This window comes from Hetaerina americana, unplaced genomic scaffold (genome assembly GCF_022747635.1).
Source record: "Hetaerina americana unplaced genomic scaffold, ioHetAmer1.1.p SCAF_2, whole genome shotgun sequence".
NCBI classification, from domain to species: Eukaryota; Metazoa; Arthropoda; class Insecta; order Odonata; family Calopterygidae; genus Hetaerina; species Hetaerina americana.
In genome coordinates this window covers 74,550,525-74,565,665 of record NW_027286763.1, presented here as the reverse complement: position 1 = coordinate 74,565,665, position 15,141 = coordinate 74,550,525, and the positions used below count along the sequence as shown (strand labels likewise).

Genomic DNA, 15,141 nt, shown 5'->3' with positions numbered 1-15,141 from the left:
ATGTCATGTATCGGGAAGTAAGAAGGGAAGATCTGTGTTGACAGCTAGAGATAAGTCAGGTAAGATCCAAGTTGAGTTAACACGAAAGTTAAGTTGACACGAAAAGGATCCAAGAGAGATGGAAGGAATGTATTGAAGAACTGTTTGGTGAATAACTTAGGCCAACAAGATTAGACATAAAAAAGGAACAGGACATATATGAAGGTAGCTTAGGTCAAGACATACTCGACAATGAGATAGAAAGGGCATTAAGGGTGATGAAACAAAATAAGGCCATGGGGGTAGATAACATTCCTGTGGAACTACTGAAATGTTTAGGAAAATATGGGAGGAAGACTCTATGTGGACTGATTCGTAGTATCTATGAGGAATGAGTCTGACCGGAAGACTTAATGAGATCAGTGTTAGTTACTATTCCAAAAAAGATACAGGCTACATCATGTGAGGACTAATGAACAATAAGTTTGATTTCCCATGCAACTAAAGTGGTTCTCAGGATCATAAACAAAATGATAGAGAGTAGGGCAAATGTTTACTTAGGGGATGATCAGTTTGGGTTTAGGAAGGGGAGAGGTACTGTTGATGCCATTGCAGTAATTAGATCACTAATCAAGAGGAATATAGAATGCAATCAGGAAGTATTTGCCTGTTTCCTAGATTTTGAAAAGGCGTTTGATGCAGTGAATTGGGAAAAACTAATGAGTATGTCGCAGAAGATAGGAATAGATTGGAGGGATAGGAGGCTAATCTGCAGCCTGGACATGTCTCAGACTGCTCAGGTGCGACAGGGGAATGGAGAGTTTGGATGGGCAGTGTTAGGAAGAGGTGAAGGGCAGGGTTGCCCATTATCACCGGTGCTGTTCAACAAGTATGTGGGGGAAATGATTAAAGAGGCATGGGCAGACCTGGAGGTAGGAATGAAAGTCGGTGGGGAATTTGTAAAATCAGTTAGATTTGCTGATGACCAAGCTTTAGTTTATCAGTCAGCCAAGGGGTTGCAAGCATTGCTGAGTGAACTGGAAATTCAGTGCGACAAATATGGGATGAGAATCAGTATTAATAAAACAAAGGTAATGCAATTCTTTAGAAAGAAAAAGGCTAAGCTAAATATTAAAATAGCAGGGAAAAAAACAGAGCAGGTAGAAGAGTTTACATTTCTCGGAAGTGTTTTGGACCAACACGGTCAAAGTAGTAGGGACATAAGGAGAAGAATTGCCCTAGACAAAGAGGCTTTCACAAGGAGGAGGAAATTGAGGCCACAGACGTTGAGCAAGGATATTAAGAAAAGACTCATCAAAACTTTGATAAGGAGCATTGCTATGTATGGCGCAGAAATGTGGTCACTGAAGCAGGAGAATACGTAGACATAGATTGGAGGCCTTTGAAATGTGGGTGTGAAGAAGAATGGAGAAGGTGAAATGGACCGAAAGGGAAACAAATGAGGAAGTACTAGGTAGGGTGGGTGAGGAGAGGGGTTTGTTAGCAGAAATCCTAAGGAGGCCGGAAAAATGGATGGAGGGCATATTGATCAGCAGTGGGATGCTGAAAACTGTGATAGAGGGGAAAATGTTAGGCAAACAAGGAAAGGGCAGGAACAGAATTGGGATGTTGGACAGGATGAAGGGAGGAAGGAAGTATACAGAGATGAAGAAGGACCTAACGCTGAGTAGGTGGCTGGATTGTGTTTTTTTAGGAGTCACAAAATATTTGGTAGTTGTGTCCATCCAAAACCTACCTTAACTGGTAGATTACTTAAATATACTTTCTTATATCACATCTTTACCAGCAGTTGTCAATGAGGAATCTATTTTTTAATTAAAAAGATATGAAAGTATCTTAAGTTTTCTTTGTAAATAAGACGTTAAGAGCCTCAAGGTAGTGGTGAGGAGACAGGCAGCTGGAATTATTTAAATTGTGAACCTCTACCCAAGGAAACTGTAAGGGAGATTGTTTTAATTGAGAGAATTTTATGTCTGGTTGATAAAGGGGTATTACAAATCACTTGCCATAGAAAAGGGTAGCTGGTCTGATAGGGTCAGAATCAATCTATTTCTACAAAAGAATGAGGCCTAATGTCATTTATTGAAACAATTTTTTCAATGGGTCGCCTAAGACTTCTAAGAATGTAATGGCACCAGTGAAAAGACATAAAAATCAAAAATATACAGGTGGTCTAAAAATAAAAGCAGATGGCATCTACCCTAATACTGAAGTCAAAGAATATTATGAGGACTATAGAAGAGATAGAAATAAAAAGCACGGTGAGGAATTATAAATAAACACTAAATATTTCATGTAGATTCCTTGAATTACTTTTCATAAATTTATAAAATGAAACATATTTTATTTAATATTAATCCTTCAATTACAGATATTGGTGAAATATATATTATGAATGAAAAATTATGTGAGAAAGAAATGATCTACGGTAAATTCCAAGTAACACCTGAAATCCTCATTTTTAAGGTAGGCACCTACCTACATGTATGAAGCAGTTTTAAAATACCTTCCTGATTTACATAGTTAATTCACTAAAAAAATCCAACTGCCAAAATTGAAGACTATACACATTCATACATTCACCATGTGAGTTCTTTCCTTGAAACCTAACATTTCAAGATAATTTTTTATATTATTAATACATGATGAAATGCTCATAACCCTGAAAAATAAGGCAGATAAGTGTGAAAAATATACAACAATTATGCTCATGATACATACATGAAATATTGTGACAAATTATCTACAGATATTCTCCTGTTTCTCTTTTGCTCAACCCCCACTCTCTGGCCAACAACAACTGCCTTTACATATTAGTCTCAAATTTCATTAGTGAGTGTTTGCAAACTCCACTCTACTTCTTCCACTTCCACATTTCCATCCATTAAGCTGAGCATTCGCAGCATAAGCAAAGTGGGTGTAATGTTAAACCTATGGTCACTTCACCTGCATCCTTCTTCTCCTACCTCATTCCGCAATCATCCTTGCTTGGGAAAATGTAGGAGATACAGGAAGGCAATCAGGAAGCAGGGATGGGGGATCACATGGGGGACTAGCTTGGAGGGATTCCTAGGGAAAGACTCTAGAGAGAGAGTTGGGAGTCGAGGGATGAACTTGCACACTTATTAATTAAGTTGGCCATCTTATCAGTGAGTTTCTTTTTCCCCAAAATCTCTACTGAATCAAATATAAGACCCAAAGGCAGCCTGGCTTTATTTAACTTGCCTATGCCTGGTCTTAAATGAGCATTTAAAATTAAAGAAAAAAGGGTGACTAATAAGTGAAGCTGTTTTGAGAAGCATTATCAAACATACATGTTGCTTATTAGCTTGGGGTTGAAGACCCTTGACCATCCTCTGAACACTATGGGCCTTACACCAAATGCTTATTACTTTTCTCTTCACCATGGATGCTTTCAGCTGGCAAAAGGTTGGAAAGTGAACAAAAAGCTAAAGGAATTGAGGAAAAATGAATAAGAGGTTGGTAGTAAATTTCTATGAAAACAACATAGAAAATCCAGTAGCATGACTGTCTAAATTTGATAGGAGATTATATGGAGATATAAGTAATTAGGTGGCTACCAAAATAATTTTAATTTAAAAATTCTTTTAATAACCCTTAGGTTCCCACTTTCTGGCCAAATGCTGTAAATGTATGAACTCTCATGAAGAGGATCGAGAGTACAAGTTGGCCTTAAGATACAACATTAATTGTTGATAAAAGTTTCAGTTATGAATATGTATTGCTTAATGGCTGTAGATTAGACTTCAAAGTTCTAACCACAATTTTCCAACCATTTAGTGATAAAATTGAAGATGATTTCCTAGAATTCTTGAGAGCATCCCCTCTAGTTAGTTTTCCAGCAGTAAGATGATAATTTATTATATTAACTTAGTATAATAAAACTATCATAAAATGTTTGTACCCTTAGTACTGAGTGAATTTTTTCAACAGAAAAAACAGCATAGATTTAAATAAATGATGAAAAACTTCAATTTTCCAACTATGAACACAGTACTCAGCTGAAAAAATGCATGGTAATGCATTATTCACTGCAACCACTCCTCAGCAGTTAAAATAATGAAAAATTCTCAATGTAATGGACAAGATTTCACTCAAACCCATACATTATGAGCCAGAATATACACTAGCAGATGAGACTCAGAAAAGAGAGTAGGTATGGGAATAGATTATACTAAAGTTCAAACTAAATTACTTAATAATTTTTGGTAAGAAGTTGCTGGCAAGAATGCTAATGTATCTAAGTCCGAAACTAGGGGCATGGTCATGGATGAGCTTTCTTATGTTATCACTATTGCTCTCCCAAGCAGAATTATCTTTAATAGCACAGCTGATGATCTTACTACCGAGGTGCACTGATTAGTGGTAGTGTCAAGAATGTAACAAACAAAATCTCACTCAAATTACAAGGGTAGTCACTTTTTCAGCTGTTAAAAATTTGATAACAGCGTGCTGTTCAACTAGGGTTGACATAGCACTACAGCACATCTCCATAATTCCCCTAGGGCTAGTATAATGGATAAATGATTAGCTTAAGTATAAAATAAACTTCAAATACAGACCCAAATAGAAAAAAATAACAATAAAAGTTACTTATTCACCCAATTGTTACTGCAAGGCAATTTTTCTTAATTTCCAATTCTAACAGGACTTCATTCCAAAACAAACCTATCATCAAAAGATAACTGTCCACAATTTGGAGACGAAGCCCAGACAGCTATGCATAGTTGGCTTATGGTACTGTCACAATTCTTTGATAAATCAGGGAATACTAGAGGTAAGTATATAAGCAACTTGTAGTGTAATAATTGAGAAATTTCAATAGACAATCAAAAAATAAATATTTATCATTAAGAGCTTGCATTTCACACAAGGCATGCGTGTAGATTTTTTTTGTTGGTGGGTATTTTGATATCAAAAAAATGGGGAAGAATAAGTACGTACAAGTAAGTTTGTAAGTAGTGAGAACTTCGGTCTTTCCTCTTCTCCTCCATGTTTTTTTCACAGTCATGGTCATTTTTAATTAAAGTAATAAAACAAAATATGGATTCATGTTAAGGAACTATACTAGTTGGGTACATGTAAGAAAAAGATTATATCCCAAACAAAACATGGAGTTCAAGAGAAGTATTGAAAGAAAAACATTTTCATACATTATATTTTTATGCTTAATTAAAGTAAATTCATAAAAAAATACATAACATACATACATACATTTAACATAAATGTCAAAGATTATTTTGCTACCTGGCAAGTCTGTCTGTGAGAACTATTATTTGCTCAAAACACTTTGAAATAATATTCCAAATTGTGCTATTTGGCCATGAAAATAATGTGTTTGCTTGGAAAGTATTACTTTTGGTATAGTAACTTTTTCAACACAAATGACTATAATTATATTTTAATAATTAACTTGATGATGGCTTATTTATTTCCCTAGTTTGACAAAATCATTGAAACTACACCTAAAATTGTTCGCATCAACCCTGGGCTAAAATATGACATCTGGTTGGTTTTTAAGCCTCGCTCTGTGGCTGACTCAACGGCAGTGTCCGCACAAGTAGTACTTTGGACTGGTCAGGGTCAGCTATCCACCAGGAAGAAAAATTGGGCAGAGAATAACAGGGCAAAAATTCCAAAAGAGATAAAAGGTAATGAAAATTCATTTCTATAAAGTTTATGGATTATATTTGCATGATCAAGGGTATTTCAGGCAAAACAAAAGTTTATGGTAACATTTTCAAACAGATTTCAACTGGCAAGAATTGTGCATGTAACCTAGAAGCATTTGTTTGCTTCATGGACTTTACAAGATCATGGGTCAGGGTAAATTATGTATGTTTTATTGATGAACTTGTTACAGAAAAGAGGAGTGTGGAAGAATAAGGAAGTTATCTTAAACCTGTTCATGTTTCAAACTGAATGGTTTCAAATAGTGGAAGGAGAGTAGGGATGGGCAGTATAAGGGGTAAGGAAGGGCTGTCCACTATCACCCATGCTTCTAAGTGTGTTCATGGAGGAAATAACTACAGGGGCATCGGATGATCATACCATTATATTTTTTTGTTAATTTATATTTGATGGATGTTTGAATAAAAAATATGATTGGCATATGGAATTTTTGTCAGAGACAGTAAAAATTTCAATTAGCTTTCCTATGTTTTTAGGGTAATTGTTTAGCAAATCTTACTGGCCTTTAGTCCTTGGGTTCATCAAAATCCTACCATAATCAGTAGCTCTATGTAACTAAAAATTTCTTTGGATATGTTGAACTCCATATTAGCCATCAAAGCTCTGAATATGCACTCTGAAAATTTTGAAAGGGATTTCTATTCTTTATATAATTACACTATATTTCTAAAATATATATGGCAATCATCTAATTATGTAAGCAAAATGCACTAATAAAACAATATAGGTATCCTTATTTTACAGATTATGGTTTTGTCTTGGTAACTGTTCTTTGCAAACAGGCACAAGTTGAACCTCATTTGAATTCTAAAAAAGTTATATTGGATGTATATCCCCAGATAGATGGAAGGGTAAGTTAATTATTACTTACAACTTCTCGTTTACATTCCTCAATTCACAATTCATTTTATGATGTGAACAAGTTTGTATATCTTACTGCCAACTCAGTTGAAATCAGACCATATCTTGAAATTCAAGAATAGGGTATATATCATGTTACTTGCAAACCTACTTGATCAAATTGATGAATTTTTTATGATAATCTTAACCAAATTTAATACTTTAAGTTTATATATTAATTACTACTTACCTTGTTGATATTTAATTTGATTGTATGATTTCTCAAAATGAATAGTGTATTAAATATATTATTATGATCACTATGGTTCCTAATTAATTAATTTTTCACTTATAAATATGTCAATGGCATGCTTGAGATAGAATTTCAGTTCAGCCTTTTCAAAGTTAATGAAAATGTTAATTGATCTTATCATTTTTTTCTTAGTTCAGAACATCAAACAAAGAAATTACAGTTGAAAACACAGGAGCACTACATGGTTACTTTGAAATCACCAAAGTACCAAGAGAGGTAAGACACAATGCACAAACTTATAATTTCACTTTTAGCTACTTATTTTATTGTAAATACTTATACTAAAACTTTTCACTCAAAAATAAACTGCAAATCATCAATGAACAGGCTAAAGAAAGCTTCTTAACTATAACACAAAATCAAAAAATCTTTCAGATACTATCCCAGCAAAGTAATTAAAAGCCTATATTTATAATTTATTTTTAATTTACCTCCATTAGTTTATGTGAAACATTATCATGTTGAAATAATGTGTCCATATAAATATAGTAAGGGTAGGCTCAGTATGAGAATTTATAGAAAATTTTAGTTAAAAACCAATGAATCCAAATCGATACCAGTAATTGACATATTAATGAAGACTAAGACCAAAATCTACCCCTATGAAGTTGCACTTATCGCTGGCAAATAAAAAATATCAATGATTAATTAAATATTCATGCATCAACATTGACAGTAATAAGGTTTTCATTATTTTTTATTTCATATTTATACAATGATATAATATCAGATTATGGGAGATTCAAGATCTCAAAAAGGATATCACTCAAACACTGGTACTCTAGGTAGGCATCTGTATAAAAATTTGCCTAGCTCAGAGACTACATCACAGAAATTATTGTATCCAAAAAGAGACCTTACAAAGAGGTGGGTAAGAGCTTTCAGGTATGATGAAATTAAAATCTTTATGGCAGAAATTGTCATCAGTACCCCATTAACAGTGTACTAAATTATTAAATTTATTCATGTACATCATGACTGATGTACACAATACAGCAATCATATTGATTGAGGAAGAAATCAGTAAGATTATGTCACCATGAAAGTTAAATTCAATTTCCTTTTCTTATTCAATGATTCTTTGATGCCAAATCAAAATCATCTCTTGCATGAATATATTTTTTCAATTTCTGGATGTTATATATAAATAGAGTTAGCTAACCACTGTGAAAACGGTTATGTAGTGATTTATAATGAAGGAGGTTCAGTCATACCTATTCATGGCTGGTGTTTTAGAATTATTCTAATTCCAGTTGAATGCCAATTAATATACCTGCAGTGTTGAAATATACAAAAGTCATCATTTTCACCATTCACTCTGGCTGTGCTTTGGAGATCAAGATACCTTTTATTTCTTCCAATGCTGAACCTTGGTATTTCTCCAATCTTCTTGTATGTCCTGGAAATAACAAATAGTTGATTGAAAGCAAAAGTTGAACTCAACACGTAACCTATAAGATTTATAATATTTAGTTATTTATTTAGTTATAAATAAATTTTGTTAAAGCTTTATTTTAGTGAATTTTATTCCAGTGTCATAGGATTATGTTTTGGGGGTTTTCCACTTCTTGTATATTAAAATTTAATGTTTAAAAAAAATCATGGCCTTTCAACATTGTATTTCATCTTCTAAACCAATTATTATTATTATTATTACTTTTTATTTGCCCAGAGATCACAATACAAAAATACCAGGTGGGTGAAGTATGTACATGATATAAGGCACGTCAATGAGGAGCAAAGACACAGGCTCAGTTAAGATACATAAAAGAATAGATGCTCATAGTTACATAAGTGTTTGGTACAAACCCATGAACATCGGCTGTAACATGCACATACAATATCAAATTCAGAAAAATCATTGATCACAAACATGAATCAGACCATTACCATTGCTAGAAACTAAAAGTATGAACTTACTGGTCGGGAATATTGTTGAGATATTCATCAACCGAGTAAAACATATTGCGTTGTAGATATCTTTTTAGTTTATGCCTGAATACGGCAGTTCCCTGTGTATCCTTGATACTTTTGGGTAGTTTGTTAAATAATCTGATGCCCATTTCATTGGGTCCTAATTTCAATGCTTTAGTTCTTATATTCCCATAATGGAAGTCATTCCTGCCTCTGGTGTAATGATGATGATAGGCAGAGTTAAGAGAATAGTTGCCGATGTTATTTTTTATATATAGAATTAAAAACATAATGTAGATGCATGGGAGTGGTAGCAAATTTAATTCATGGAAAATAGGCCTTGATGGAGCATTGTAAGGTTTCCTGGCGATGATTCTAATAGCTTTCTTTTGCATTTTAAAGATGTTTTGAGAAATAGCAGCTGATCCCCATAATATTATACTGTAGGTTATATTTGAGTAAATTTCCCCATAGTACAAATTGAGTAGTACAGTTTTACTTGTAGTTTCATACAGGTGTCTTAATAAGTAGCAAGTTGAACTGAGCTTGTGTTGGAGGGCTTTTACATGAGTATCCCAAGAAATATTTGCACATAGAGAAATACCTAGAAATTTGCATTCTGTCACACGCTCAATTGATAGGTCATTGATTTTTACCAGCAGATCATCTGATATGTTCTTATTGTGTGTAAAGTTTACTATTTTACTTTTATTTACATTTAAGTCTAGAAGGTTGTCTGTACACCACTTGTTTATAGTAAGTGTGACAGACTTAGCTTTTTCCACAAGGCTGGGATATGTTTGTGTTGATATTATTATATTAGTGTCGTCAGCGTACAACACTGGTATTATTCCATCATTATTTGGTAAGCAGTTAGGTAGGTCATTGATGTAAATCAGAAAGAGGAGTGGCCCAAGGGTTGAGCCTTGTGGAACACCTTTGTTAACTTGGTATGCTTCGGATGAATATTTTGACCCATCAACTGATAACACTACTTTTTGAGTGCGATTATGAATAAAGGACTTCAACCAGTTTAAAGGACTTCCTCTAATTCCTATTCTATTGAGTTTAATTAGTAGTCTATTGTGGTTTACATTATCAAAAGCCTTTGACAAGTCAAAAAACATTCCAAGAGTTTTGCGTTTAGCATCTAATGAATTAAGTATGCTGTCGATTGCCTGACATATGGCAGTTGTGGTAGACCTTTCCGATCTAAATCCATGCTGAGAATTAGAAAGTAGGAAGTTTTTTTCGAGATAAGATGCTATTTGCATATACATGGCTTTTTCGAATATTTTAGCAAATGTATTTTGGACGGCTATTGGTCTGTAGTTATTCAAATCATTTACACAGCCATGGTTTTTATAAATGGGCACTACTTTTGATTCTTTTAATTGGGATGGGAAAATCCCTTGTATCAAAGATTCATTAATTAAAAATAAAAGGGGTGCTTTTATGGCTTCAAAACAATGATGAACAACTTTACCAGGAATTTCATCTGGGCCAGTACTGGATTTGTTTCTGAGTGAGGAGACAATAGTTTTTAGATTGGTTTCAGAACAGGGCTTGGCAAACATTGACGATGGTGCATTTGCTAAAAGCACATTGGCTGGAGAAGTAGTTAGGCAAGGAGCTGATACGTAGTATTTGTTAAATTTATTAGCTAGAGATGAATAGCTAATGGCAGTGTTATTTTCAGGGACCAATGTTCTTTCTTACAAAAATCCTCCCTTTTCATCGTATATATACATATGTTATCACTTTTATCAAAGGCTAACATGAGTGGATTTTTTCCCTTAATTCAGATCATCATCCTCATTTCAGAAAAAAACCAATTATTACTTGCATTTTATGTAAGTTAAGAGTAAAAAGATGGAAAGTGGGTCCTCATGAGATAGATATACATGGTTTGTAATAAAGGTATTGGGAAAGGTTTCGAAACTATAGATTTATTTCAAATATTACTACAGTGCCTCAAAATTCTTCCAAGTACATCCTTTGAGCATCAACACACTTTTGCCTGTAGTTTTTCCACGACTCAAAGGCTCCTGGTAGGTGAACTACGGAAGGTCCTTACGGGTACAAATGCAAACTTCTTTGATGGCACTTAAGGTCACATGGTGGTTCCTTTGAGTGAGGATTTCACTTTTGAGAATAGAAAATAGCCTGCTGGTGCCAAGTCAGGACTAAAAGGGGGTTGGACAATCATTGTTGGATTGGGTCTTTGCAGAAGGCCTTCACAAGCAGACAGTCAACTCTGCTCCTAGTCGTCCGCCAAGACCTTTGCGACGAGTCTAACACAGATCTTTCGAATCTCCAAATTTACAGTGACAGTGGAGTGCACTGTCATCTCATAAATACCAACGCGATCTGCAATCATGCGTACACTTAACCAATGGTCTAAATTCAGTACTTCACCCACACATCAAGAAAAAATTATTACCAATACTATTAATACAAACCTTGTATAACAGACACACTGTTCATCTCTTATATTCTGAGGACATTTATTTTTTTAACTGAAACATTTAAAAAATAAAAATGCATTATTCTATTGAAGAAATAGACAAGAAGTCCATTATTTTCAATTCATGAATCATATCAATTATGCCTTAGCTCATATTTTTATTGCATGAACTTAAGTATCTTATATTTTGTATAATACCATTGTATTTGATTTCTTGGGGAAAAAAATATTATTCATCCCTTCCTTTTAACCGTATTGGGGTTATAGCTTTTTTTTGGAGAGCAATTCTATTAAATTAGTCTAAAGGCTTTGTATAGCCTCAATAATCCTTAATAATTGACCACTAAAGGTTAGCAAGGAAGGCTAATAATTTATTGCAAGGAAAAAATTGGGCAATACTGCCATGTAGTGAATGAAGGCATTTATAAGAACAGGTGAAAATTGACTGCTTTTTGATTATCTTGTTATCCCACATAGCACTGCACCTAGCATAGTCTGTCAAGTTGGTGTGAACGAACAGGTTTTGGTCCAATCAAATCTCATCTTGAGAGAATCATTTAGCAATATTTCTCAGAATGCAGTCTGTCAGTGTATAAAAAAGCTAAAAAACATTTACAGGGTGAATAATATTGTAGGAGAAGTGGTGGAAAATGTGTTTGAAGTAGTCACATCTTGTTTTGAATTGAATCCACAATATTGGGGCACGTTTCCTGCCCGTTCTTCAAAAAAAATCCAAATTAAATTAAAAAGAACAGCCCTTAGAAGTGATACAAACTGTTTCTTTGAAGAATACATATTGCATTTTAGTGGAGATTCAGGAACTCCTGAGGTAAGAACATCCATAATACAAGAAAATTATACCAAAAAGCAGGATAGATTTATGTTTTAAAAATAAATTAAATATTATATGGGATCCCATTACATCAAGTAAATAAATATGAATTACAAGGAAAACTGAGCAGGGTCTAGTTTTTGACGACAGGAATCCTGTCACTCTAATATCAGCTCTCTAAATGTTAAACAAAGCAATTCATAATCCTTCATAAACTTATGTGCATGCAATGCAATGTTACTTATCACTTTTTACAATTTTTATCTGTTGGCATTTCAAAGAGTTACTCTTACCTTGGAACAACAACAGGCATAATAGTTTGAAATGTCTATTGATAATAGCAATTCGCTCTTCCTCCATCTGCATATAGCCTTGAATTGAAGGGTGTGAATGCCTATATTAGTCATTACAATGATGACAGCGGGAAATTTTGAAATATATGTTCCTACCTGGATTTTTTAACCAGGAAAATTAATGTCTAGTAGTGTAATTCTAATACCTATCTCAACATTTTAAGATTACAGTTTGGATTGGATTCAGATATCACAATCCAGTTGAAGCACTAACAGTAAACAAAAAGCACCTTGATTTTGGAATTTGCAGAGCTGGAGGAAAATATCAAGATTTTTTGGAAGTTTACAATAAAAGTGGAGTGGCCAAAGGACTTCTATTAAATTTGAGTGATGTACCTTCGAAGGCATATTTTGAAAAATTACATATTCCACTTCATGGACAACATTTTCATGCCTATACCCTTGATGTATACCCAAGGGGACTGACATATGTGCAACCACATTCTAAAGTCTCTTTTGCTGTGAGGCTACATGTAGGGTATGTTTATTTCAAAAACATCTTGTGAATTTCAACTATAATAAGGCATGTTTTATTAAACTAACAATAGTAAGAAGACAATGAAACTGTAACAATTGACATTTTGGTGATATTTTGCCTCCCTTGTGATTCATTGCCAACTAATGAGAAGGTATATAGGCAAAATCATCAAATAAAAGTAGGTATAGTGAATCCTTATTCCTAATGGTAGAACTGTTAAGTTGCCTGAACCCATTGGCAATCAGCTCCTACGAAGTCATTTATGTATCTAACCGAGCATTTCCCAGCAAGAATCATTGATGATTGGCTAGGAATCACATCCCCAAAATGATTTTTTAGGAAAGCCAATGATTAAGTACTGGAGCTGGATTAATTAATGACTAGGATCAAGATATTTATGGAAACACAGTAAAAATGGGATACTAATGATAGTATTGCCCTACATAACACTAAATATCATCATAAGGTTACGGTAAAAAAATAATTATGATTGCCCAGGTGAGGATAAAATTTAAAAAATATTTTAATAGACAAGGTAATAGCTGACAGTTCTCAATGTCTGGAAAAGGACATCATATAAGAGACTATCTGAAGTTTTTCCTTTTTTTTCCTTAATATTTTCATTTGATGAAATTCAATTTTTTGTTTTCAGTCATGCTATATTTGGTAACTTTTTCCTCATGATAAATTTTCAAAACACCCACCTTCAGTTATAATGCATAATGATGCATACAAAGGAAACTAGTTTGTAGTACATATTTGAGGAATATTCTGATCAGAGAAAAACCTAGAGTCCAGACATATATAAACATTTTATTAGCTCACTTTACATCTTCTGGAAATGTTCACTGCATATAATCATGTCGTGTATACCTGCTGATACAGGTGCATACAACAGATCCGATTTTCACATGCATATAATTTCATCTATAAAGAGATAAAATAAACTCTCATATATTGCTTTCAGTTATTATACACAGAGCTAAACACATATGTACTCAAAGAGTTAATTCTACAGATACTTACAATACACATCATTTTATTAACTTATCCTATCTGAGGTGGATACATAGGTAGTCAAATAAAATTTATGATTTTAAATCATTAAAAAATGGCAATATTACAGCAAATTTAAATTAGGTATTCATGTATCCTCTATGTAATGGCAAATTATGAAACCAATCGACAAGGACTTTAAATTATAATGACAAAAGAAGGTTAAGCACTCCCTTATTGCTAGGCACAAAACATTTGATTTTAATGTATATTCAGCTACAAAAGGCTGAAATTATATTTTCATAGTACCATTAATAAATTTAAAAATAACAATGATATGTTATACCATTTTCACATATTAATGAGCAGATCATAACCATTTTATTAATATTACTATAGGAAACCTGAACCAGGATCTGAAAAATCTTGTGATTACGAGGTCCACCAAACTAAAAATAATGTGGAAGACCACCTGAATATCAAACTCGAACTATCAATACTAACTCAGGAAACTAATATGGCAGACAATGAAAGGAATTCAATGAGGAAGCTAATCCAACAAATAAGTGTAGGAGCTGTCTTTTCAGACTTGGCAGAAGATTCTGAGTGTTTGCCACTGAAATTAAACCCAATCATTCTTAATCTTGGAAGATGTGTCACAACTGAGACAGTCAGTGCAAATATCAACATAATCAGCCAATCAAAACTCACAATGAGATATGGCTTTCTTGGTCTCCCAAAGGTATGCATTTTCTAAAACTAATTGCTAGCAAATCATTAAAATTGACAGAAAACATTAAGTAGAATGATAAGTCACTAAATAATAAGAGTTTGGAAGCTATTTAAATTAGAGGTCAAAGAATGTCAAATCAAGTGCAAAGATTTCTTGGGGAAGGTAACATTTTCATCACTTAAAATTGAGCTATTGCGACAAAGAGAGAATCTAGTTATGCATTGTTTTGTTTTTGTCCATCAAATAAATACCCCATATGCACAACTAATTAAACTTTTAAGTGGGTATTCCAAAGATAATTTTGAATAAAGGTAAAATTACAAAAATGTGTAAATACACTTTGAAAATTTTTACACAAGCTTAAAATACCCCTCATTCATTGAAGGTGCTGTGTAACAGAATCAGAAAATTCTGGAGAAGTAAAATGATATTTCTGAGGAAAATAGACATTTAATCAGGCTTAATAAGCTGCCACATGCTCTGCATAGGAGTAATCCTAGATC

The 15,141-nt window shown here is 33.5% G+C and overlaps 1 long non-coding RNA gene across 1 annotated transcript in view; it reads right to left on the bottom strand.

Annotated features, from left to right (window-relative positions):
- Positions 1-8,137: 8,137 nt before the first annotated feature.
- Positions 8,138-15,141, bottom strand: part of LOC139688420 (uncharacterized) — a 30,103-nt gene continuing 23,099 nt past the window's right edge. The window contains exon 3 of the long non-coding RNA XR_011700745.1: positions 8,138-8,264. This is a non-coding gene — a long non-coding RNA (uncharacterized lncRNA). The remainder of the gene's footprint in view (positions 8,265-15,141) is intronic.